This window comes from Equus przewalskii, chromosome 12, assembly GCF_037783145.1.
Source record: "Equus przewalskii isolate Varuska chromosome 12, EquPr2, whole genome shotgun sequence".
NCBI classification, from domain to species: Eukaryota; Metazoa; Chordata; class Mammalia; order Perissodactyla; family Equidae; genus Equus; species Equus przewalskii.
This window is the reverse complement of record NC_091842.1, coordinates 2,448,979-2,473,499: the sequence shown is the minus strand read 5'-3', so window position 1 is coordinate 2,473,499 and position 24,521 is coordinate 2,448,979. Positions and strand designations below refer to the sequence as shown.

At 50.7% G+C, this 24,521-nt stretch overlaps 1 protein-coding gene across 3 annotated transcripts in view; it reads left to right on the top strand.

The window, feature by feature from the left end:
* The window catches only part of CARD11 (caspase recruitment domain family member 11), a 114,571-nt gene that overhangs the window by 45,881 nt on the left and 44,169 nt on the right, over positions 1–24,521 (top strand). For 2 of the 3 annotated variants that reach the window (XM_070567261.1, XM_070567259.1), the window contains exon 2: positions 9,519–9,601. The exons of the other annotated variant lie outside the window; for it this stretch is intronic. The gene's annotated coding sequence lies outside the window, so the exon portion shown is untranslated. The remainder of the gene's footprint in view (positions 1–9,518; positions 9,602–24,521) is intronic. 3 annotated transcript variants of the gene reach the window in all.

The following is a 24,521-nucleotide window of genomic DNA, read 5'->3' as shown; positions in this document are numbered from 1 at the left end:
GAGCTAACATCTGCCAATCCTCCTCTTTTTGCTGAGGAAGACTGGCCCTGAGCTAACATCGTGCCCATCTTCCTCTACCTTATATGTGGGACGCCTACCACAGCATGGCATGCCAAGCGGTGCCATGTCCGCACCTGGGATCTGAACCGGCAAACCCTGGGCTGCAGAAGCAGAACGTGTGCACTTAACTGCTGCACCACTGGGCCGGTCCCTATTTCATCTTATTTTTGAAAGATATTTCACTGGGTAAAGAATTCCTACCTGGCTTTTTGTTTCAGCACTTTAAAGATGTGCTTCCATCGTCTTCTTCCTCGCATTGTTTCTTATGAGGAATGCAAAGTGATTCTTATCGCTATTCCCTTGTATGTAATGTATCCTTTTTCCCTGTCTGCTTTAAAGTTTTTCTCTTTATATTTAATTTTCAACTGTTTGATTGAGATATGCCTCTGTATGGTTTTGTGTTTATTTTGCTTAGAGTAGATTGAGTTTCTTGGATCTGTGGGTTGATATTTTTTGTCAAATTTTGAAAAATTTTTAAAGTAATTCTTCTCCCACTATTTCTCTTTCTCCTCTTCCTCTGGGACTCTAATTATATGAATATCATCCCACAGTTCACTGATTCTCTGTTCATGCTTTTAGGCCTTTTTCCCCCCTGTGTGCCTCAGTTGTATAGTTTCTATTGCCCTATTTTCAAGTTCACTGATTTTTCTCTTCTGCAATGACCCGATTGTTGTTAAGCCCATCTATTAAATATGTAACTCATATATTCTAATTTTTATGTCTATAATTTCCATTTGGTTATTTCTTCTTTCATATCTTTCTCCTTATTATGTTCATGTTTTCTTTAAATCTTTGATGTATTTCTGATAGATGTTTTTAGTCCTTGTGTGCAAATTCCAACATTTCTGTAATTTCTGGTTCTGTTCCTATTAACTTGGTTTTTCTCCCACTTAGGAATCAGATTTGTTGGTTTATGCACATCTAGTAAAACTTTTTATTGAATTCTGATCATGGTGGATGCCAAGTTTCTAGATTTTGTTGTCTGTAAGTTATGATAAGCTTTGATCTGGTAAATAGTTAATTTATGGATGAATAGGCTTGATTCTTTTGAAACTTTTTTTTCTTTTTTGGTGAGGAAAATTCACCCTGAGCCAGCATCCATTGCCAATCTTCCTCTTTTTTTTTCTTTTTTACTTGAAGAAGATTAGCCCTGAGCTAACATCTGTGTCGGTCTTCCTCCACTTTGTATGTAGGATGCCTCCACAGCATGGCTGACAAGCAGAGTAGGTACGTGCCTGGGATCTGAACCCGCAAACCCAGGTCACCATAGCAGAGCGCATGGAACCTTAACCACTCGGCCACAGGGCCGGTCTCCTGAAACTTATTTTTAAGTTGTGTTAGGTACATCTAGATTAGACCTTATTCTGGAGTCAGAGTAGCCCCACTCCTCATATGTGGACTTTCCAGGCCTCTGAATTCCTGGGGAGCTCAGTGGGGTCTCTCCAGTCTGGCTAGTTGGAGCTCTAACGTCTCTCAGTCTGGTGTGTTGTCCGAAATCTCTTAGTTCACAGCCCCTTGGCAGGTGTTCTCTGCCAAGCTCATGGAGTCTTGCTGGTGCGTGTATAGTTCAGCATTTAGCCAAACACTCTTTCTCTGTGTAGTTCCCTGCTCTTGGCATCCTTTGTCCCGGATTGCAGACCTCAGCAGCCCTCAGCTCAGATCTCCGTCTCCTCCGTTCAGTGAGGCTGCTGTGCTCTGTTTCGGCTCCACCTCTCTGCCCGTGGTCTGTAAACTGCACCTAGGCAAGGAGCCGGAGTGACCGTGAGGCTTACCTCATTACCTTTCCTTCTCCCTGGGTCAGTCCTGAGCCTCCTGTTGTCCAGTGTCTACAAACCGTTGTTTCAAATATCTTGTCCCATTTTATAATTGTGTAATATTTTCATCGTTATTCGTAATGTGTTACTTTCCATGCACCTCATGACTGACCTGAAGTCACCAGGCCAGATCAGAGGGTATTATAAAAGATGGCAATGAAGTAGCATCTATTATAAGTAGAATCCATTGGGCAGCCTGGCCCCAAATAAGAATTCAAGTACCCCAAAAAATCTTTTGTATGAAATACTGGATTTTTATTAGAAGTAATGGTGGGGCTTCATCCTTACTTTGCAGAAGCCTTCACTTTACAAAAGGATTAGCTACAAGCAGTCAGCATTCTTCCTTAACCTGTTTAAGAGATTGGAAGGTGACCGTTCGAAGCAGAGGTAGGCGCTGGGCAGCGGAGCCCCGAGTCCTGGAAGTTGTTTCCAGGCGGAGTTGTCAGGAATGATGCTCACGTACCCCTGACGTGTCGCAGCATGTCCTAGCATCTGGGGCCCCCAGGTGAGGCCAAAACAAAGTGAGGGGTGCTGTGGAAAGAAGCATGAAGACCTGGTCTGACTTCGGGCTGAGTTACGCCAAAGAATCTTGAGTGCATCTTGGGAAGTCAGAAACACCATCAAAGACCAGGCAGGGGTTCCAGCCAGGAGAGACTGGCACGTGTGTCAAATCATGGTTCTGGAAGGCTTAGAAGGGGAGTGAACAGGTAAGTCAGCAACGCATGTCGATGCAACAATGAGGAGTAAGTTAGAGCGTGCTGGGTGTGTGTGCGAACCACCTGCCGAGCTTGTGATAATAAATCTCCGATTCAGGTCTGAGCTAAGGCCTGAAACGCTGCGGGTCCGACAGGCCCCAGGAGAAGCTGCTGCCGTGGGCCCACAAACAGCAGCCTGCTGAGGGAGGAACTTGAGTCTGTGGGTTTGCAGAGGGTGGGTCCTCACAGAGGATCAGCTGATGTTTGTGGCACAGCAGAGACCGTGGCACGAAACCCAGTATTTGTAATGGAGAAAAAGGGTTTGATTTACACAAACATAGTTTACCCGTGACATTTAATCCTTGAAGCCGCTGCACCTGTTGGGGCTGACAACCACACCTGCGGAGGGGGGTCAGGCGCCAGCATCCCAGAAATCTCAGCTGTGACCCTGGGAGAATTCCCTGCAGAGCCTCACGGAGCCAAAACAGGAGCTGCTCCTGCTTGTTCATTAACCCAAACGCCAGCAGAATTGCAACATGCTTCAACTAAAAAAAAAAAAAAAGGCAAGAAAACAACCCTCAAACTCTGTTACCTCTGCCGTAAACTTTTGTCTAGAATATAATCTCCTGTGCCGTGACTACAGGGTAAGTCTAAAGTTTGCTGCTGCAGACCCGGGGGAAGCGTGGCTCGCTCTCACAGCTCACAGGTTTTCATGTGTGGCGAGTCTGCACACCTGCTCCCGGGTGCACACGCAGGGCGTGTGCACAGCCACGACCTCTGCACGTGTGGAGGACACATCCGCACACTCTTGGATTTTAGACACGGATGCAGAACACGCTTTGGTTGATGTTAACATTATTTCCATATGGTTCCAGCAACCACATGGCCTGGGTTCTTCTCCCCATCACGTTTAGGGAATGAACAATCGTGTTGTCACTTCACCTTCCTGGAGGATGCTCGGAATGCTCCATTTCTCCTCAATAAGACTTCAGATCCTAGTGAGCTCCGGACTTGGGACTGAAAGGATGAGCTCACACAGGGAGGACAATAATGAAAGTCCCTATTTATTCGGCATCTACGATATTCCAGGCTCGTGTTTCAGAGACGCTCTTAATCATCACTAACATTCCGCCAGCTGTGGGCGTCATTGTTCCTATTTTATAGATCAACTATTTATAGGTTCCTATTTTATAGAGAAACCGAGGCCGGGGGCAGTTGGAGGAACCCGGCGGCTGTTGGGTTTTGCGTGTTTCATAAATGTAAATACCACCGCCTCCTGCCATGGGGAATGGAGTTTTCGAGAGAAGACAGAACCGAGCCTCTGACCAGCCGGAGTGCCCAGCAACTTCCCACTGACCCAAGGAGGGGACAGCTGAGCCAGGACCCACCTCGATTCCCCACCCGAGTGAGCGGCCCCCTTGTCCTTTCCAGACGGGGACAGCCAGCGGCTTCGGCTTTGTGCGCGCCGCCCTCCTCCCCTCTCCGCGTCTCCAGGCCGCCTTCCACGGCGACTTCATTAGCAGCGAGCTGCTAATTAAATTTCATATTTATGATCAGAAAGTAAAATCGTTGGACCTTTTGGAAATAGGATTTTATGAGTTTCAGCTCCGTCAGCTGAGTCAGCAGTCAAGGGCCTGCCCTGTTTAGAACCGTGGTTTCAAGGTGGAGATAAATAAAACAACGAGACCGAATCCTGAGTCGTCGGGCCGGCTGGCCCTGGACGCATTCCGGGGTCTCGGCAGGACAGACATGAGTCTGCTCTGGGAGCATCGTCGGGACAAGGAGCTCCTCTCCGGCGGCCTCCTCAGGGTTTGGAAGGGCCGGGCGTGGGCCTCCTACACCAAAGCCGCTGGTCCAAGTCGGATGCATTTTGTCTCCAGGGTTGCCGAGCTCCAGTGGGGCTGTTTTCGTTGCAGAGCCAGCTGTTTTGTGTTCTTTTTTCTTCTTGCCATACTAGAAAAAATCATTCTTCACCCACAAGCTCAGGCTGGAACCTCGCTGGGTGCGTGTGCGGGAAGCCCCCGGATGCCACTTCCCCTCGCGTGTGACTAGTTCCTGCCGCCTCCTCCGAGAGCTCTCAGCACCCTTTCCTCCCTGGCCTCTTCTGGTGGCTGCCCGTGAGAATTCAGCTCCGCCTGCCCTTGGATGCTGGCGTCCCTTGTGTTGCTCCCTTGACCGGCCCAGTGGGACTGCCCTCACCCGGTCACGGACAATTCTACCATCTCTTTTTGACCTCTCCGATGGGGACTGTTTTAGAATCCCAGAGAGCTGGAAGGGACTTCGAGGGCGTGTGCCCCCCCCCCCCCCGCCTTGGACATGCTTAGACATCCTTTGCCCTGAAATTCGCCCAACTGGAAAGCTTCCCTTGGCTTGTTTTGATGGGTTTAAGGTCCTTGGTGCCATAATTTACCGTCTCTCCTATCTGAGCTGGGAAGGCTCAGCTCTCTCCATGGAAAGAAGAGAAAAGTGGAGGGGGTGGTGGAAAGATCGTTGTGCGGAGGTATAAGAAGACCAGGATGGGTCTCTGCGTCTGCGGGGGTCCAGGGCCCAGCATTCAATGCCTCCACCTTGAGACCCTCTCCTGCAACATGGAGGGCAAAGCGACCTATTGCACAGAGCGGCTGATGTGGCACCAAAGACCCCTCCCAACTCTGCAGTGCCGTTCCCTGGGGCTCTGACCCCGTAAGGCTGCGTCTTCGCACCCTACTTTCCTTCCGTTGATTCGCTCAGGGCGTCCTCACTCGGTGGACGACGTCCCTCTGGTGCCTACTGCTGAGCAGGTAACAAGAGGGAGGCCCTGACCTTGGGGAGACCCAGCAGGTACTGCCATGTGTTGTGGGCTGAACGTTGGTGCTCCCCCACCCACCCCAAGAACTCGTGTGTTGAAACCCTGAGCCCCAGTGGGATGGTAGTTGGAGGTGGGGCCTTTGGGGGTCTTGGGGTTACATGAGGGCATGATATGGACCTTCCTGGTGGGATTAGTGACCTTAGAAGAAGAGGAGGAGACGCCAGGACTCTCTCCCCATGAGTGCACACGGGGACAGGCCGTTTGAGTACACAGCGAGAAGGTGCCACCTATGAACCAGGAGCTGGGCTCAAATCTGCCAACTCCCTGATCTGGGACTTTCCAGGCTCCAGAACTATGAGAAATAAATGTTTGTTGTTTAAGCGGCCCAGTCGGAGGACTAGATATCATGTGACCTCGGGCAAATCCTACAGCCTCTCTGAGCCTCGGTTTCCTGGTGACGGAGGCAGCTGCCACACAGGACTTCTGGGGGAACTGAAGGAGATGCGGTTGAGCAGGGCTCCCCTCCCATGGCGTTCCTGTAGGGACAGCTTTCAGAATGAGAGGCCGAGAACGAGGAATATTTAAGGATCTAGCATCTTCTGAGAGGTCCTCCGAAAGCTCCTCCCCTTTCCAGAGTGTGGGGCGGGCTACCTTCTCCCCGCTCATTTCAGTTCAAGCCAACGATTATGCAGTGAGCGCCTAGAACATGAGAGGGTGACCAGGAGATGCCGAAAACTTTCGGTCCCCGAGAAGGAGTCTGTCGTGCTGAGCAGAGCTCCCGGAGGGGAGGACATGTGGCTTCCCGAGCGCTCACCGCATGCAGCCGCCGGGCTCACGTCTTCCAAGCATCAACTCTTCATCCTCACGCCCCCCCTGCCAGGTTGGCGCTGGCACTGTCCCCATGTGACAGAGGAGAAATCTGAGATTCGGAGGATGTGCCAGAAAATCTCCCTCTGCTCTGCAGCCCCACCCCCATGTGCTGTGCCCCGAGGTGACCTGGAGAAGCCCCATCTGTGGGCTCCCTGACCTTTGGCTTCTGCTTGGGTTAGGCTGATGGGAGTGCAAAGGGAGGACAGAGGTGAGGCATTTAGTCCCCTGGGGGTGGCCATGCCCCTCTCACGAAGGCTGGCCTCCTGTCCTGCAGCCCTCGCTGTAGGATGAGTGTCTGCAGGCTGCAGTGCCCACCGTCTCCCCCTGCCCCTTCAGTCCAGGGAGAACTCCCCAGGTGGCAGCCCCAGGGGACAGTGCTCACTGGTCCATCTTGGCCCCCTGCCACACCTTTCTGGACTGTCCCTACATTACACTCTCCCAGACCTACCCTTACAACACCTGTTTGCTGCCAGCCCCTCACTGAAACAGGTCCACGTCTTTTTTTTTTTTTTTTTAATTTTTATTGAGTTAATGATAGGTTACAATCTTGTGAAATTTCAGTTGTACATTATTGTTTGTCAGTCGTGTTGTAGGTGCAACCCCTTCACCCTTTGTGCCCACCCCCCAACCCCCCTTTCCCCTGGTAGCCACTAATCTGTTCTCTTGGTCCACATTTTTAAATTCCTCATATGAGTGGAGTCATACAGAGATTGTCCTTCTCTCTCCGGCTTATTTCACTCAACATAATTCCCTCAAGGTCCATCCATGTTGTTGCAAAGGGGACGATTTTGTTCTGTTTTACGGCTGAGTAGTATTTCCTTGTATATATATACCACATCTTCTTTATCCATTCGTCTGTTGATGGGCACTTAGGTTGCTTCCATGTCTTGAAACAGGTCCACATCTTGCCCAAGGTCACCCAGCTGGTCAGTGGTGGCTGCCGCGTCCTGCCCTTAGCCCTGCCTGGGTCTTGTCTGAAGGTGCCCAGGGAGGAGGAGAGCATCTGAGGTGAGGGCAGTCAGGGAGGGTCTCATGGAGGAGGAGGTGTTGCTCAGGAAGGGCCTGGGCTGGATAGGAGTTTGACTGGGAGACATGGATGGGAGATGTTGCAGGGTGCGCCCTTTTCCTGAAACCACTGTGACAAATTACCATGAACTGGAAGGCTTAGAACAAAAGAAATTTATCCTCCCACAGTCATGGAGGCCAGAAGTCTGAAATCAAGACAGGGCTGTGCTCCCTCCAGAGGCTCTAAGGAAGGATCCTTCCTGTCTCCTCCAGCTTCGGGGGGCTCCTGGCATCCCTTGGCTTGTGGCCACATCCTCCATCTCTGCTTTCATCATCACACGGCCATCTTTCCTTTGTGTCTGTCATTGGATTTAGGGCCCACCCTAATCCAGGAAGACATGTTAACTGAGTTCATCTGCAAAAACCCTATTTCCAAATAAGTTCGCCTTCTGAAATTCTAGGTGGACGTGGGTTTTGGGGGGCGCTGTTCAACCCAGTGCATGTGAGAAGGCGTAAGAGGTTGAGAGATCCAGGGGGAAGGAAAGAAGGAGCCAGACTGGAGGAGGGGATGTGTGGGGTGTGCAAAGTAAGGGACGGTGTTGCTACTCGGCGAGTCGAAGCCCTGAGTTTACAAAGCCTAAGGCCCAAGTGTCAACGAGGCAGGAACTGGAGCTCCCGCCCCTCCTGGCGGGAGGATAGGTGGGCGATGGGGCCACTTCGGGAAATGGCGCGGCAGTGTCTTACGAAGTTAAGCATGCCCCTACCGTGTGAGCAGCAGCCCCCTTCCTAGGTATTTACTCCAAAGAGATGACAACCTATGCCCACACAAAGATTTGTCCAAGAACATCCCAATAAGTCACTTTGGGAAGCAACCCCACTGTCCATCAACAGGTGGACGGATAAACAAAATGGAACGTATATCCATGGAATACACTCAGGATCAAAAAGGAGCAAGCTGTTAACACCGCAAATAGCCACACCTCAGAGTGCTGAGCGGAGCGAGCCAGGCCCTAAAGAGAGCTTGCTGTGCTGTCCCATGTTTCTGGGGTCCAAGAAAAGGCAGCCGGGATAGAAATCACAGTGGTGGTTGCCTCTGGGGGTGGGGGGTGGGGAGTGGGATGAAAAGGGCCATAAAGGAACTTTCTAGGGTGATGGCCATGCTCTCTTTCTGGATTGGGGCTTCGTTGCATAGCTGTCTGCTTTTCCAAACTCAATGAACTATGTGCTTAAGATGCATGCAACTTACTGATCGCACCGGCGTTATTTTTAAAAAGGAAAGGGAACAGTAAGTTTCTCATGATGGATGCGGGTCAGGAAATAGAGAGAAATGAGGTTGAAACGGTAGATTGGGGCTCTGTGGTCTGGGGCCGTGGAGCATTGGGCAGAAACTTGTGTCCAGCCTCATAGGCATGGAGCGGACGTGGCAAGCTTCCAGGAAAGGGGTCTGGGCTGATCTTTCTGGATCACCTGCGTGTGCAGGACACTCGGACAGGCGACTTTCACGCATCAGTTCCGTCCACCCACCCGCGACTCTCTCGCTCTCTCCCTGAGCATTGTGCTAACCCATCCACGGTGAAGTGTCTATACCACAGGGCCTCCCAGGGGAAGGGTGTGATCAGAGCTGTGCTGCAGCCTGCAGTGTGAGGTCCAGCTGGAGAAGGCAAGAGAGAAGACACGGTTGTCAGAAAGGCACTGGGTCAGTGGTCCAAGGTGGCTGCTGGGTGGGGGCGGCCAACAGGGGGAGTCAGAGATGTCGGGAGGAGAAGAGTATGATGGTGCGTTTGGCTCTGGGCAGCTCGGCGTGGAGCTTGCGGAAGCATCTTCCCTGGAAAGTTCTAGGCCCCACACTTCCGCCAGCTGGCCTTCAAAGTCAGGGGACTGAGGTCTCCTAGGCGAGGTGTCCTGGTCGAGGTCGGGCACCGCGGCAGGGGCCAGCAGGAAGGGCAGAGCTGGGTGACTCTGGGGTCCTGCCCACTCCTCTCTCCCCGCTAACCCCCCACCCATGCTCGCTGCCCCCCCAAGGGCAGGCATGGCCCCGGCTCTCTGCAGCACCCCGCCTGCCAGAGAGACCGCAGTCCCCTCCTCTTGTCTCAGCCTCCCCCCTCCATGGAAAGTCACCCACAGACTCTGCTCAGAACAAAAATAAAAAGGGAAGTATGGCAGCCCACCGCAGCCCCCACCTCTGCCCCTGCTAAAAATAGCGGTGGCCTCTGAGTAGGGTGTCGTGTGGGCTTCCGGGGGCGGCCGTTGCTCCCTGCAGCATCATCGTTTTCTGGGGCCCGGCAGGCGATGCGCCAGAAGAGAGGGAATTTGAGAGGACCCCGGAGAGACCTCAAGCCAGACCCAGGGCAGAGCCAGTTTGCAAACGCGTGAGTACATTTCCCAGCTGGCCGGTCCTTTTCCTCCGAGGCACGCGTGTGCCGAGCTTGTGAAGCCCCATCCCTGTTCAGGGAGAATCTCCTGCCCCAGGTCAGGGGGCTGCTGTGTGACCCCCGCTTCCCGCCACCATTCCCTCTTGCTCTTGTCCGAACCCTGTGCTCTGATGGCATCATGCATGTTCCTTTTCATTTCTTAATTCCTTAAACAACACAGTGGACTCTGAACAGCTGGTGCCGGGCCAACTGTTTTATGCTGTAGCTTGATTGCACAGACTGTGGAATTGAGCCCAGAGAAGGCTGTCAATAAATGCCTGATGATCAATTCGGACAGAACACTCCTGTTCCTACGTGCTGTTTTTTTCTAACTCTCTTTTGATGGAGGACAGTGCAGAGGGCTGAGTAGGGGGTGAGTGCACAGAATGCATTCTTGTTGAAGGAGTGAGATGCCCATGGCCCCAGCTGGGTGGAGAGGAAGTGTGGGCAGTGTCTGTTTCCAGAAGCCAGGGCCCTTGCCTTTATCTGAATCTCGCAGCCCCGGAGCCTTGCCCTCTCTGGGATCCCTGCCCTTCCCCTGGGATCGCCTTTCAATCAGTTCCTCCTCGATTGTCCAACAGTTAAGCCAAGGCCGGGGGGGGGGGGGGGGGGGGGGGGGGGGCTGCCCTCAAGCAAAATGGAATGAGAAAAAGATATTGGAGAGCAGAACCAAGCAGGACACCTTTGATCCCGAATCCAGGGGAAAGAGGCACAGCGTGGGGTGAATGGCTCAGCAAGGAGGCAGAAGGACCAGGACCCCCAAGAGGAAGTCACCCCCCACCCCTCCCCACCCCCGTATCTCTTGGAGGCAGCTGAATGAGACGCTTCAGGAATCCATGAAGTCCTGCAGGCTTGAAGAAACTTTTGCAGCCCCTGGGGATCCTTGGCTTACTGGAGGCTGTAGTCTACTTCTAGCGGGGCAAACTGACGTCACGGGTTTGAAGAAGTCAGCAAGGTCTTAGAGGCATCCTTTAAACACAGTGCTAAATTGGTGGTGCCTCAAAGTCACGCAGTGGGTAACATCCCTCGATGCAGAAATTTCACCACCTGCCGGAGGAAGACGCCCTGCCTGGCCTGCAGCGTCCTTGGGTAACGCGGGGCGGCCAGCCTTCAATCCCGGCTTCGTACGTGGACTCACTCGGAGCTCCTCAGCCACAGGCAGAAAGACATCAGTGATGGTAAAAGCAGCCGGGTACCCCCAGCCTGCTGCTAACAAACCTTGTTCCTGACAACTTCGAGTTTGTACTGATCTCCGGCGTCTGGGTGCAATTTTGATGGGTGCCTTATGTAATTATTGGTGATTATATCATTCGGCACACACCAAAAAAATGGCTTTCTGGTTTGCACCTGATTTATAAGCTTTCGCTTACACAGCAAGAAGCTAGAGATTATCTCTGACATGAATATTCCCAGATTCCTGTCACTGTTACTTTCAGATTCTCCGTGAAGTGTTTCCATCACAACCGTGCAGGAAGGATAAGACATCGGAAAAACCCAATCTTGTATTTGCCGGTGCATGGTGGTAGGGAAAATGAAAAGACATGCTCACCAGCCAACAACCAGGACAAATTCATTTAAAGATACTTTTACGCAATAGATGATTACAAGAGAGCTAGGGAGCGCTCCAGAGCTCTCCCCTGAGAAGGAAAATCGGTGTATTTTGACATGTTTTGCGACCTCATCTCCCTGACTCCACTTATCTCGCAAAGATACGTGGAAAATGTGAGTCTCAGTGTTTCTATGTTTCCAGCTCTCTCACAGCTTGAAAACAGGTGAGCTGGCCTAAGGAAAGTTACTCAAGTTCACATGCAAGTTGCCCACCGTCTCAGGAGCTCTTGGGAGCAGGGATGTGATGGACGCACGGATGCTGAGCCAGAAGGAGCCCCTCCTGGCCAGACTCTGCTTTCCCCCTCCACGCTCCTGCGCTCAGCCTGCCCTCCCCAGCCCCTCCACCATGCCTCCTCCCTTGACAGCGTCTTGCTTCATTTCTCTTTCCTTTTCACAGCTGTGCACCTGCGGGTACTAAATAAAACTGCTAGTTCTGGTTCCCTTTTCTCTGTCCTCTTTCTCTCTTCTAACCCTCCCCTCACCTGCTTCTGCTGCCTCTGCTTCTCTGTCGTCTTTTCCTTGATGCAGCAGCCCGCAGAAGTCACTCTCTGGATTCCCACGTCCGCCAGAACCTCTGGTTTGAAGAGCCACTGGAGCGCTACAGTGGAGAGTGCGTGTGCTTGCCTCGCGGGGCCCCAATCCAGCCTCGCCCCGGCTCCCCTCGCCCGTGATGCCCCCTCCTCAGGCCTCGATTTTGTTATTTCTTCATCAGAGTTGTTGACGCCTGCCCGCCAGGGCTGTCTAAGGAGTTGGTCTTGGTTCAGGACCCAGCACCGCACAGGCACTCAAGCAATTGTAGCTGTTTTTATTTTATTCTACTCTGTTGATGGAGGTGACCTTCACATAACACAAAATGCACCACTTTAAAGTGGGCAATTCAGTGGTGTTTATCACATTCACAGTGTTATGCGACCACCACCTCTGTCTGGTTCCAAAATATTGTCGTTGCCCCCGGATAAAACCCCTTACCCATCAGCAGTCACCACCTCCATGCTCCTCTCCTCCCGCTCCTGGTCAGCGCCATTCTGCTTTCTGTCTGTCTGGATTTGCCTATTCTGCACATTTCATATAGATGGAATCGTGCAATATGTGGCCTTTGGTGTCTGGCTTCTTGCACTCAGTATAATGTTTTCAAGGCTCCTCCACGTTGTAGCCTTTTTACGGTTGAGTAGTATTCCATTGCACGAATAAGGTGTCTTTACTTTAAGGGTAACCGGAGAGGATAACTGGGCAGAGGAAGGCGAGAGAAGCAGGAACCTTGCTCGGCGCCATGATGCAGCAAAGATGCCAGAAGCAACCCATGGGGGTCTCTGCCCGTCACCCTCGCCCACCCCACAGGGCAGCTAGGTCTTGTGGTGGAGCCTGAACTCCGAGCGGCCCCTTCGAGGGGCACGTTGGAGACATGAGCAGCCATGGCCAGCCTTCCCGAGCTGCCGTCTGGCTCTGCGCTGGGTACATCATAACAATTAATTACAGCCAGCCGTTGATTATCAGAAGTAATAGGGGACCAGAATAACACAGAGCTAATTGAAATACGGGGCTGCGGAGATGGTAACGGAGGGGGCCTCGTTCCATGAGAGAGCTGTTGATTCTGTAGTTAATTATGAGTAAAGAGACCCTTTCGGAGTCCCACTCTTCCTCCTTCTCTCTCTCTCCCTCTCAGAAGCCTAACGTTTTATTGCAAGCACAAAGCTATTTTGGTCCCAACATAGTGGATGCTCAGTTAATGCATTTTAATGGACTTGCTCCCTTGCCGTCTCTCCGGCAGAGCATTTCAGGAGAGAAGATCGGACTGGTTTAGATTTCGTGTCTGCGCCTGCCTAATCTCGCATGCAAACGCTCGCTGTTGTAATAATTGCCGTCATAAGAGAGCCGGGTGTAGGCATCACGCTTTGTTCTTCTAAAAACTTCTGCAGTAAATGGCAATGTCTCCCCAAGACATGCAGGAGAGGGGAAAACGGAACAAATCAGGCGCCTGGAAGCTCCACAAAGTGGGCCGCCAGTCCTGGCAGGGTTGGGGAGATGGGGTCGCTGTTTCTGGCTTGCCCAGGAGCTCTTTCCTGGACGGGCAGAGGTCCTGAATAGCGAGACACCTCTCTTCTTTTCCGGCTCAGTTAAAAACTAAAAGTCAGTGCTGTGTCCTCTAACTTTCCATCAGCGGTGCCTCCTTCCGTCACCCCTTTTCTCCCGGGAGGCAGGGCCGCCGTCTAGAGTAATCCTAGGGTAGCCAGCAGAGGACCACACGGGACTTGCAGAGAGTGGCTCTTCTAGCTCTTTGGCACTACAGCCGTCCTTTCTGAGACTCTGCCTGCCTCCATCCGTGCTGTCTGCTGTGGCTTTTTGTTCCTGAGTCGTTCTCTCCCCTTCTCTGAAATGGAGCGAGCGCCCGCTGCGTGTCAGACACCCACAAGTGCAGAAGGCACCGAGCCCTGCTTGCTCAGGACTGTGTCTTCTGAAGGTCAACTGGTGACGAAGCTACCATCAACCTCCTGCCACCGTGCACAAGGACGCAATGACCTGTTGGGTTGCTCCCAACAATGCCGGCTGGTGTCGGGTTGTCAGTTTTCAAAGGATTAGGATTCCGCAAAGCAAGCCGGACTCCAGCACGCCGATGGCTAGAATGGGCCGTCCTTGCTAATGCAGAAGGTCCTTCGGATTCCGCTGGTGCCCCGGGGAAGGAGCACATTGCAGAAATCAACCGTTGCCATAACACTGCGGCGATGTTTGGGACCACCAGCCAATGAAGAGCTCTCCCCAACAGAATGGAGGACCAGCTGGCTTTTTTGCATTTTGCCCGGTGAAGACGGTTTGTGACAAGATGGCCCTGTCCCTGTGGGTCAGAAATTGGAGGGACAACTCTTCTAGACGTCTAATCCGTGACTGATTGAGAGGACCAGCTAGGTTGGTGCTTAGATCTGAAATGCAGGTGCAGCGAACAGACTGGGTACAAATGAAAGACATAGGGTGCCATCAGCAGGCTGTCGTGGTGAAAGCCTTCGCCACACGCGCCGAGACGGAAGTCTTCTCCGCTGAAGGGAGGAAATACAGCAAGAAGAGAGCCGGCGCTTACCCATCAGGAATCGATCACTTCGTAAATACGAAACGCCTACTTGTGTAAGATCCTTGCTGGGCCACAGGGCGGACGAGGAAATGTGGGATGGGGGAAGATCACAGGCGACATGGTACACACAAAGAGATGCTAACCCCACCCGGTGAGTGAGCTGCAGGTGGGAAGCCCAGACAAAAGGGTTGAAGACAAGTCTTTAAGTTTTTTCTAAATTCTCTTTGAGGTGGAGGTAATTATACGGGACACGTAGGCGGAGACCCTTGTTTCCATCACGAGTTTGCCGCTGGCTTCTGAAGGGTGGCCTATGTGATATTAATTAAGTGCCTGCCATGTGCTCTGCAGCCCCCCTAAGATGTACGTGCTGCTTGTCCAATTTCACAGACCAATAGATGGGGGCTCAGAGAGGTTAAGCAGCATGCCCAAAGCCACACAGCGGCAAATGGTAGGACTAGAGTTGAAACCCAGGACTATCTCCCTTCAGAAGCCTGTCCTTTCTGCTAGAACAGAGGGAAGCTGTCAGTTTTATCTGTTTGTGCAAAGGTTTCTTGGTTTGACTCTCTTTTTGTTTGATCAGAGTTCCTGCCATCCTTCCCCCATGGCCGCTATGTTTGGGGGTCGGGGGGGAACGATGTCACTTCACAACGTATTTGAACCTCCCAAGGGTGGGAGGTGCGTCTTCCTTGAGTAGGGTGCCCTGCGCGTGCAACCCCAGCATCCAGTTCTCTCAGCCTGCAGCAGAAGGGGTCTTCAGAGGCAGCCCAGCTTAACAGAGTCACTCTCCCCCGGCCCTCACGCCAGCTCCCTCTTTCCTCTGCTGCCCGGAAATCTGCCCACTGAACTAATGGATGAGAAAGTACAGACTGGCCTCCAGCCTTGAACACCTCGGGGTCAAACAAGGAAGTCTGAGGTCTACAGAGAACCCAGGGCTGCCGCCTCCTGCACCAGCGTTTCAACCAGCCCCAAAGGCTTTTCGAGAAAGAGGCTCTGGGATCCCCGTGCAGCCCCGGAAAGCCAGAGCTTCGTGCCACCTCCTCCCCTGGGGGCTTCTCTGCTGCGGCTCAGGTGACCTTCCTGGTTTCACTTGTTGGCGTTATTTTTGGACAATGATGGGAGCGTTCGAGAACTGGAGGCGGAAACTCCCCAGCCCCCATCACTGCCACCCTGTCCCCATAGAAGAAAACCTGAAATTGCATTTTTCCGGATCCTAACCTCCTGGTTGATTGAAATCCTTGGCAGAGTTATTTTCAAAACACATGGAAATGTGTCGAGAAGCATCCCCGCGTTTTCCTGTTCCCGTGAAAAAATTCATAAAATAGACGGCCCCCCCAACTAGAAATGGGTTTAAAACGGATGGCCGCATCGCTTCTAAGTACGTTTTCAGAGCGTCTCATAAATGTGGGAGCGGGGACTCCAGTGCTCGGCAATGTGCCGCTGCGGCTGGGGCCTCAAAGGATGGGTGCGATGCTCTGGGACCAGCTCTGGGCCCCGGAGATAACTTCTTCTGAGCTGCAGGTGGCGACCCCGTGACCCGCTCTGCAGCCCCCTGGTGAATCGCTGAGCTGTGCCTCTGATTTGCATGCTCTGAGCCTACGCTTACCTTTGAAGTCTGGGCCGGGCCGGGCTGTCATCCCAGCTGGCTTCGCCCTCCTCTCTTTTCCACCCGTCACCGCTCCCATCTTTCTCCCTCTTCCTTCTTCCTATGAATCTTCAGGTTTCTCTTTCTCTGCCTCCTTAGTCGGCTCTGAACATCCCCGAGCTTGTTGCTTGTGTCTTATTCTCACTCGTCCTTGTCTTTTTTTTCCTCCTGAACCTGCTCATAGTCAGCTTCTTCCTTTTTCTTACTCTTCTGTCTTGTGCAGCTAGTAATGCTTGATGAATCAAGTGAGTGAGTGAATGAGTGGAGTTCCCACTCTCCGGCTTCAAGTCTGCTCTGAAGTATCCACGTCACCAAACTTTGGGGACGTGCCCTGGGTAGACATCCAAAGGCGTCGGCCCCCGCCTGGTCTAACGTTTTAACCTGTCTCACGCTCCGATGGGATTCCAATGCCAGCCAGGCGAGGGGAGGAGAAGGTAAAAGGGGAAGCTTTAAGTCTGAATGTGGCTCCCGCGGAACCTTCCAGCACTCATTCTTGGCTGCTTTCCAAGTGGGGCTCTTCTTGGATGACACTGGTGACCTTTTCTATGAAATGCAAGGGCCCAACCTTTTCACTTCGAAGATTCCCGGGGCCCCTGGGCTCACCCCACACACTCACCCGCCAGCCCCAAAGGCTCCTGGGAGCAGAATTCTTGTTAATGCTCAAGTTTAGGGCAGTGCCTTTCCCGTGTCCGATTTTGACCCTTCCAGACTGCCTCCGCGAGACCCCAAATCAAAAAGTAACTCCTGGTTCCCTCCCACCCCACCCGCACTAGAGTTTAGCTTCTCTGCAATTGATGCACCGAGATGCATGCGCTGTGTCCCGCTTTGGGGTCGCTTTTGTGCAGTAGGAACCCCAGGTCTCCAGGCTGACCCTGGAAGGAGACACGATCGCTCGCTGAGCAGGTGCGTGGAGAGCTCGCCGCGTGCTGGGCAGCGTGCTCTGCTTCACAGATGAGTGTGACACGAGTCCTCCTCTCAGGGAATTCACAGCAGACATGGAAATGAGTCACGGCACAACAGAGAAACACGCAGGGATGTCGGTCCATGCTCGGCATCCAGGAGGATGCGGAGGGAGTCGGTGCTCCTCTTGGAGGGGTCGGACAGGGCTTCACAGAGCCGCGAGCCTGGGCTGACCGTATCATTTGCTTCTTGGTTGACTGATTGCTGAACACAGTTCTGTGACAATGGAATATTTTTATCAAAAATCCTTAGGTCGTTAGAGCATTCGATTCAGCAGACATCTCTTGACAACCGACCACATGCTGGAGAGCGTGGCTGCAAACCGAGGCTTAAGACTGACCTGAAGAATTCTAAGAGGGACTGTGGACTCGCCAAGTTATTCCCAGCCCAAATAGGGAAATGGTAGCCAGGACGCTAAAGAGCACGCCCGTGAAAAAGAATTTCGTCGGGCCCACAGATGAAACAAAGGGTCTGTCTTTGAAAGCACAGAGGGCTCCTGAATTGGAATCAGCTGGTGGTCCCAGTGACTTACAGCCCCCTACGGCAAAGGCAGATCTGTTGACCAGCCTTTGAGGACAACCGCAGCAGAGAACATATTTCATTATCGTCGAAGCCAGCCCCACGGCGAGGCTGCCCTTTCCAGGAGTCCAAGAGGGTGACCTCACTCTTGGGTTTGGCAGAGTGGTCCAGCCGTGGCTCCCAGAGACCATCAGAGCTGTCAGTTTGCTGTGTGCATGGCTCTGGAATCCAGACGGCGCAAACGCTCATGAGGAGCCAATGTGAAAAATTGACACGCATTTCAGAACAATTTAAATCTGTCATTCCTGATTGTGCTCTTTTCGGCAGCTTCTCTGCAGTGGTGGTAGGAAAATGAGAGCTCGAGGTCGGGGGGGAAGCAGTATCCTTTGGGAATGCAAGAGGCGTGTGCCCTTCCAAAATTCTTTGCCTCCACGGAATAAGTTTGGGCTGGCGGCAGGCCTGGGGAGGAGGAGGGGTTAAGGTTTGCCATGCCCTTGGCCTCTGGGTTCCGTAACTGTGCCATGATTCACCCCCCACCAGATACTGACTTCCTACAGATGCTTCAGCCTTTCCTAAAAGGTACCAAGTCGAGACATATTTATTCCACAGAAACCTTTGGCTCTTTGCCTGGCTCACCTGAAAATAGATGGCTGGGGCACCTTGAGGAGTTCAGGTATAAGTATTATAGGTAGCCTGGTGCCTGAGGAGATGCCAGGCGTGGTGGGCGTGCCTGGGCTGAAGGCTGAGAAGCTTGGCTGTAATGTGAGATGGGTGCGTGTGGAATAATGAGATTGACTGAAAAGTGAGGGGTGGCTCAGCATTTGAGGCAGGACCATAGTGGGCAGGTGAGCGCCGTCGTCCTGCCCATGCATGGCAGGCCAGGGATGGCTAGGCAAACAGACTCTGGTGGAGTGTGGGGGTTCCCGTCTCCTCATGGCATTGCTAACCCCTCAGAGTCACACCACTGTCTGTTTGTGGGCAATACTTAGTCTTTATTGATCACTTGCTTACTCTGGTTTTGTATCTAGAAAAAAGGAGCAGGAGCAAATAGATAAATAAGGCTATTGCTTAGATTGTAGGACTCAGAAGTCTGTGGCTGGGACCAGTATGACTTTCTTAGAAGGCTTGGAGCTTACTTGTCACATATATCAGTTTGGATGGTTTTCAGCTACAAGTAATAGAAAGAAAATCAGAGTTTTATGCATACTAGGGATTTTTTCCTTCTCATGGACCAAGAACTCAAAGGTTAGCTTGGACCCAAAGTCCTTGTAGCATCCTATGCAGCCATACTTAGAGTGTGGCCTTTGTCTTCATGCTCACAAGATAGCTGCTCTGCTTCAGATCATTGCATCCACATTCCAGGTAGGAAGACAGGGGCAAAGAAAAGGTTCTTCTCCCCTGATTCTGCCTCCCTCTAAAGAGCCTTCCTGGATCTCATCCAGAAGCTTCCACGTACGTCTCGCTGGCCAGAATTGTGCCTCACAGCCACCTCTAGCTGCAAGGGAGGCTGGAAATCGTCTTTTAGATGAGCACAGTAATGCTCCAAACAAAATCGGGGCTCTGTTCATGAGAGAGAATGGCTATCGGGCCGGCAGCTGGCAGTGTCTGCCACTCGGCTGTGAATTTGAAACGCTAATTGCTGCTTTCAAAATATGTATCAGTGAAGCCCTGCTGATTGCTGTACACATGTAAATTGATGAGAAATATTATCATCACAATATTTCAGGGGAATGAGCTCAGATAGACAGAGGTTAAAAAGTTAACTGAGATGTCAAGGAAGATGCCTGCAGGGGAGTTTTCCAGCTTCTTCTCTAAGTGCCCTTTTTGTAGGCATGAAGGGGACTGTGAGAGTGGGGAGAGGTGGGGAGGCACCCAGGAGGGGGTGATCCTGGTCCCTTTCTGTGAGCTTGAATTCTGGGGCTATAAACCCTCTAGAGGCTGGAGTGCCGGTGTGTGCCAACGTCTCTTCAGTCCTTCCACGCAAGGCAGTAGATCATCCTTTTAAATAATCTTTTTCCCTTTTTTGCCAGAAGTCCTTTCAATTAAGTGGAGGTTTCATTGGAATAATTAAACCCTCCATCTCCAGCCTCTCGCTCCAATCATCCAGGCAGATCAATTAACCAGAGATGCATTTATCTAACTGACTGTTGACCCCCTTCTGGTTTCAGAGCTTTTGTGCTGGGTCGGCTGTTGGAGAGACGAGGTGTCTGCCTCGCAAAGACAGCTCATTGCCAGAGGGCTGGGTACTCTCTGGATTTGAGGCGATTGCAGCTCTTTGCTTATGTTATTGAGGATTTTATTTTTGTTTATTCACCCAACAAATGTATATTGAACACCTGCCAAGAGTAAGCCCTCGTGCTAAGTTCTCTGGGAGATGCAGAGAGGAGACAGAGCTGTGGCAGGTAACTTAACCTCTCTGAGCCTGTTTCCTCTTGTATAAAATGGGCATAGTAGTAGCATCTACCTCATGGGGTGGTTGTGTTCAATGAGATAATCCACATGGAGCATTTAACACAACATCTGCCTATAACAACCACCATGTACCTTTTCATGGATGGCTATTAGAGGATATACTCCAGCAAAATGAGAGAATAAAGCAATAAAGAGGAGGCTACAGAGCCCAGGAAGCAAGGAGTCTCATTGGTTCGATTAGACACTGTGCATAACAAATGTTAGCTATGATGATTGCTAGTTTAATTAACATAAGATGACCTGGAGTCAGTGGGGGCGGAGCCGAAATCTCCGCTGTGCCACTTAGTGGCTGTGGGATCTCACCCCATTATTTGACTCTCTGATCCTGCATCCTCATCATAAAATGGGAAGAGTAAAACCTACTGTTTTGAGCTCCTGTGAAGGTTAAGTGAGGGGACATCTGTGAAGTGCCCAGGACACATGTCTGTTTTATGAAGGGGTGAGCTATCTGACAAGCATTACAAAAGATAGAATGTGGTTAAGTGTGCAGAGAAGGGAGGTAACTGTTGATTCTTTTATTATTTTTCCCCCAAAGTCCCAGTACATAGCTGTATATCCTAGTTGTAAGTCCTTCTAGTTCTTTTATGTGGGATGCTGCCACAGCATGGCTTGATGAGTCGTGTGTAGGTCTGTGCCCAGGACGAGAACTGGCAAAACCCGGGCCGCCGAAGCGGAGTGTGCGAACTTAACCACTACGCCACCAGGCCGACCCCCATGATTCTTTATACTTAAATGCATTGTCCATATTTCCAACTATTGACATAATTAATTTTTATCAATTTTTTTCCAAAATAATATATATGTCATGCAGAATTTAAAAAGTAAAGCACACTTGCAATGGAAAACATCAGTTCTCAAACTGGCCATCACCATCACCAGTCCTGATCCCCAGAGGCAACCACTTCTAACTCTTCGTTGTCATTTTCTTCTGCTATTTACCTCCTTATTTCTTCCCCCGCCTCGCCCCCGCACCGAGGAAGATTAGCCCTGAGCTAACATCTGCCAATCCTCCTCTTTTTGCTGGGAAAGACTGGCCCTGAGCTAACATCCATGCCCATCTTCCTCTACTTTATATGCGGGACGCCTACCACAGCATGGCTTGGTGAGCGGTGCCATGTCTGCACCCAGGATTTGAACCAGTGAACCCTGGGCCGCTGAAGTGGAATGTGCATGCTTAGCCACTGCACCACTGGGCCAGCCCCTACCTCCTTATTTCTAAATAACATGCTTGTATTGCTGTTTATTGCTATATGTGTTAAAAGTCACTATTTATTGACATGCTGTTAGGTAGGTAAGAATTTAGCTGTCTTTTACTAGTAGCGCACTCCATGCATTTCCCCTCCCTCCATTCTCTTAATACATTTGTATCACAGTTTTGCACGTTACATTATCGTGACTAGGTGAATATTGTTCATGCCGAGGCAAGTTGTATGCTGTGATTATGTTGCCTTCCTTGTCTTTTGTTTTTTCCTGGAGTTAATATTGCCTCACTTTTTTTTTTTTCATTTGCTGAGGCTTTTTATGTATCTATCCTTAATTATTTTTTCCATGTACTCTCAGTCCTGTCATTTGCCTAACAATATTATTTCTTAAATTATCAATATATCAGATAACCATTCAGTATTTTTCCCGACAGCCTTCCTCTCGTGCGCCCTCCATTATCCTGCCATAATCTTAGCCAGCTACTTTTTGCTGCATCCGTCTCATCTGGAACTTTCCTTGTTGCTTTGTCCAATTAGATTCTCTGTTTCCTGGGCTCCATACCTTCCTCTTGTATTACTTTATTCCCTCCTTTTACTGGAACATATCCTCCAATAGCTTCCTAGGATATGGTACAGGGGAGATAAACGTCTAGAGTCCTTGCCTTTCTGAAAATAATGTCATTCTATTTTCACACATAATAGTTTGGATGGCTATGGAATTCTAGGGTAAAAAGTATTTTCCATCAAAAATGTGAAGGTACCGCCTCATTGTGTCCCTGCTTCTGCCGTTGCTGTGGAAAGGTCTGATGCCACATTTCCTTCCAGTCCTTTGCATATGACCTGATTTTCTCTCTCTGGCAGCTTTTAGGGTCTTCTCTTAGTCCCTGGTGGCCTGAACTCTCATAGTGATGTTCTGAGAAGGTTCTTTTCCACTGATTGTAATAAGTGCTCGAAGACTAAATCTGAAGACTCATGATCCTACATTTGATGAATCCTCTAATATTATTTCTCTGATAATTTCATCCCTTAATTTATGTTGTATGCCCAAAATATTTACAAGAGAGAAAGCATAACCTCTGTGATCTCTTTCCAGGATTTCTATTTATCAGGTATTAGAACTTCTAAATGGACCTCATTTGTCCCCCCTTTCTTATCTTCCTTCTCTTTAAATTTTTTGGGAGACTTCCTCAACTTTATCTTCCAAATTTTCTATTGATTATAAATTTCTGCTACTTCAATTGCTAAGAACTCTTTCTTGTTCTCTGATTGTTCCCTTTTCATAGCATCCTACCGTTGTTTTCTGGATGCAATATCTTATCTAATCTCTTAATGGCATTTAATTATTAGACTGTGTTTCTTTAAGTTTTCTCTCATTCCGTGCGTCGTCTCATTCCTGCAGGTTCCTTGTATCAGTTTGTCTCTTGATGTCTTCCTTTCACATGGAGACTTTCCTCAAACATCAAGTGACCCTCAGCTCTCTGTTTTTCATTCTTCAGTGGGAGTCAGCAAAAATAGCGTGGACAAGTTCTGCTTGCCAACTAATGGGCTTCACTGTCGGGTGACTGGGCATCGACCCATGGTGCCTGAATGACACCAATGACAGGGAGCTCATAACTCACTAAGCAGTTGATTCCTTTTTGGAGAAGCAATATTCTTTTGAACCCTGAGCCAATATCTGCCATCTTAGGACTTGGTTTTAATTCTGTCTTGAGCTTGTGTATTAAAAGGGATATTTCAGGGAACTTTTTTTTTTTAATTTTTATTGAGTTAATGATAGGTTACAATCTGGTGAAATTTCAGTTGTACATTATTGTTTGTCAGTCGTGTTGTAGGTGCACCCCTTCACCCTCTGTGCCCACCCCCCACCCCCTCTTTCCCCTGGTAGCCACTAATCTGTTCTCTTTGCCTACATGTTTAATTTCCTCGTATGAGCGGAGTCATACAGAGATTGTCTTTCTCTATCTGGCTTATTTCACTCAACATAATTTCAGGCAGCTTTTTGTACATACACTTTCTGGTTAGAGTTCTCTCAAAGGTAAACTTAAAAAAAAACAAAAAGGCAATTCTAGGGGCTGTATAGTAGGAATTAAGAGGAAGTAAGAGAACCTTGGGTCCAAATCCTGCCTCTCGTGATGATTATATGCCTTTGAACATCTCCCAGGCTTGATTTTCTTGGCTATAAAATGGTGGTGATGATAACAATAATAGTAATGATACCACCTAGCTTGAAGAGTTCTGGAGGTTTCTCAGTTACGCTTAGCAAAATGCCTGGCACATAGTAAATACTCTCTAAATATCGGATGCTTCAGCCAGATGAATGTTACACCTATCCGTCAAGCCCTCAGGAGACGAACCCTGTACGTCTTCCCCGACCTTAGGACCAAGTTCTCGAGGGCGTAGGCCAGATTCTAAGGGTGGAAATAGAAAGGCCCGCCTCATTGCTGGTTGTCTCATGCCTCGGTTTTCCCAGCCTATGTTGACACGTTGGGTAGTCGTACAAACCTGTTTTCCTCTTCTTGCAATTAAAATCTCTCTTACACTTAATTTTTAAAAAGCCTTTTCTTCTGCTTACAAAAGAAACACACGTTTCCACTTTTTTAATGCAAATTCAGAACAGTGTCATTTCCCCTTGCCTTTGCCCATTGGCCTGTGGACAGACCTGCTGCCCTGCACCGGGGGGCTTGGCCCCGCTCCCCAGCCTGGTCCACGGGGCCCGCAGCACTGTGGCCGCTCCGGTCCCAGCCGCGGAGCAGGACGGCCACGAGGAGACCAAGGAGACAGTGTCCTCCAGAGAAGCGTGTCGTCGCCACCTCCCCAGGGCCAAGGGCCTGTGACAGTTCACTTCGATCCAAGCTGACACCCGACAAGAGCAGCTTCTGTCAGCCCTGGGAGCTCTGGTGTCACCTGTGATTAATCCTCCAAGCCAAAACCGAACAAGATCCTGATTAAACAGCGGCGTCCCAGGGTCCCCGTCACTGCCGAGTGGAGCCGCCGCCTGAGGAGGCCCCCGTTACAGGGACCTCCGCAGCTGTCAGGACAGGTGTCAAGCCCCTTGTCACCTTCTCAGGATTTGAGCCTCACCTTCCCCCCGTCCCTGACCTCCCTTTCTCCAGAAGAGGAACTAGCCTTTCCCCATAAACCCACAGCCATCACCGGGCTCCTGGAGTGACCGCTCTGGGCATCACTGAGGCCGTGGCAGTCACCGTAAGGAACACCACCTTGGAGCAATTACGCGTGTGCCGTGGCATGTTCCTGCCCAAACCCACGGCAATCGGGGGTCCGGGGACATAATTCACGGTGAAGGGAACTCTTCTGGGCTCAGGGGTTCATCGCTGCCTTTGACCTAATGAATTAGTAGCTGATTAGAAGGTCTCCACTCTGCAAAGGCTTCTCTCAAAGCCGAGTCAAGATCTT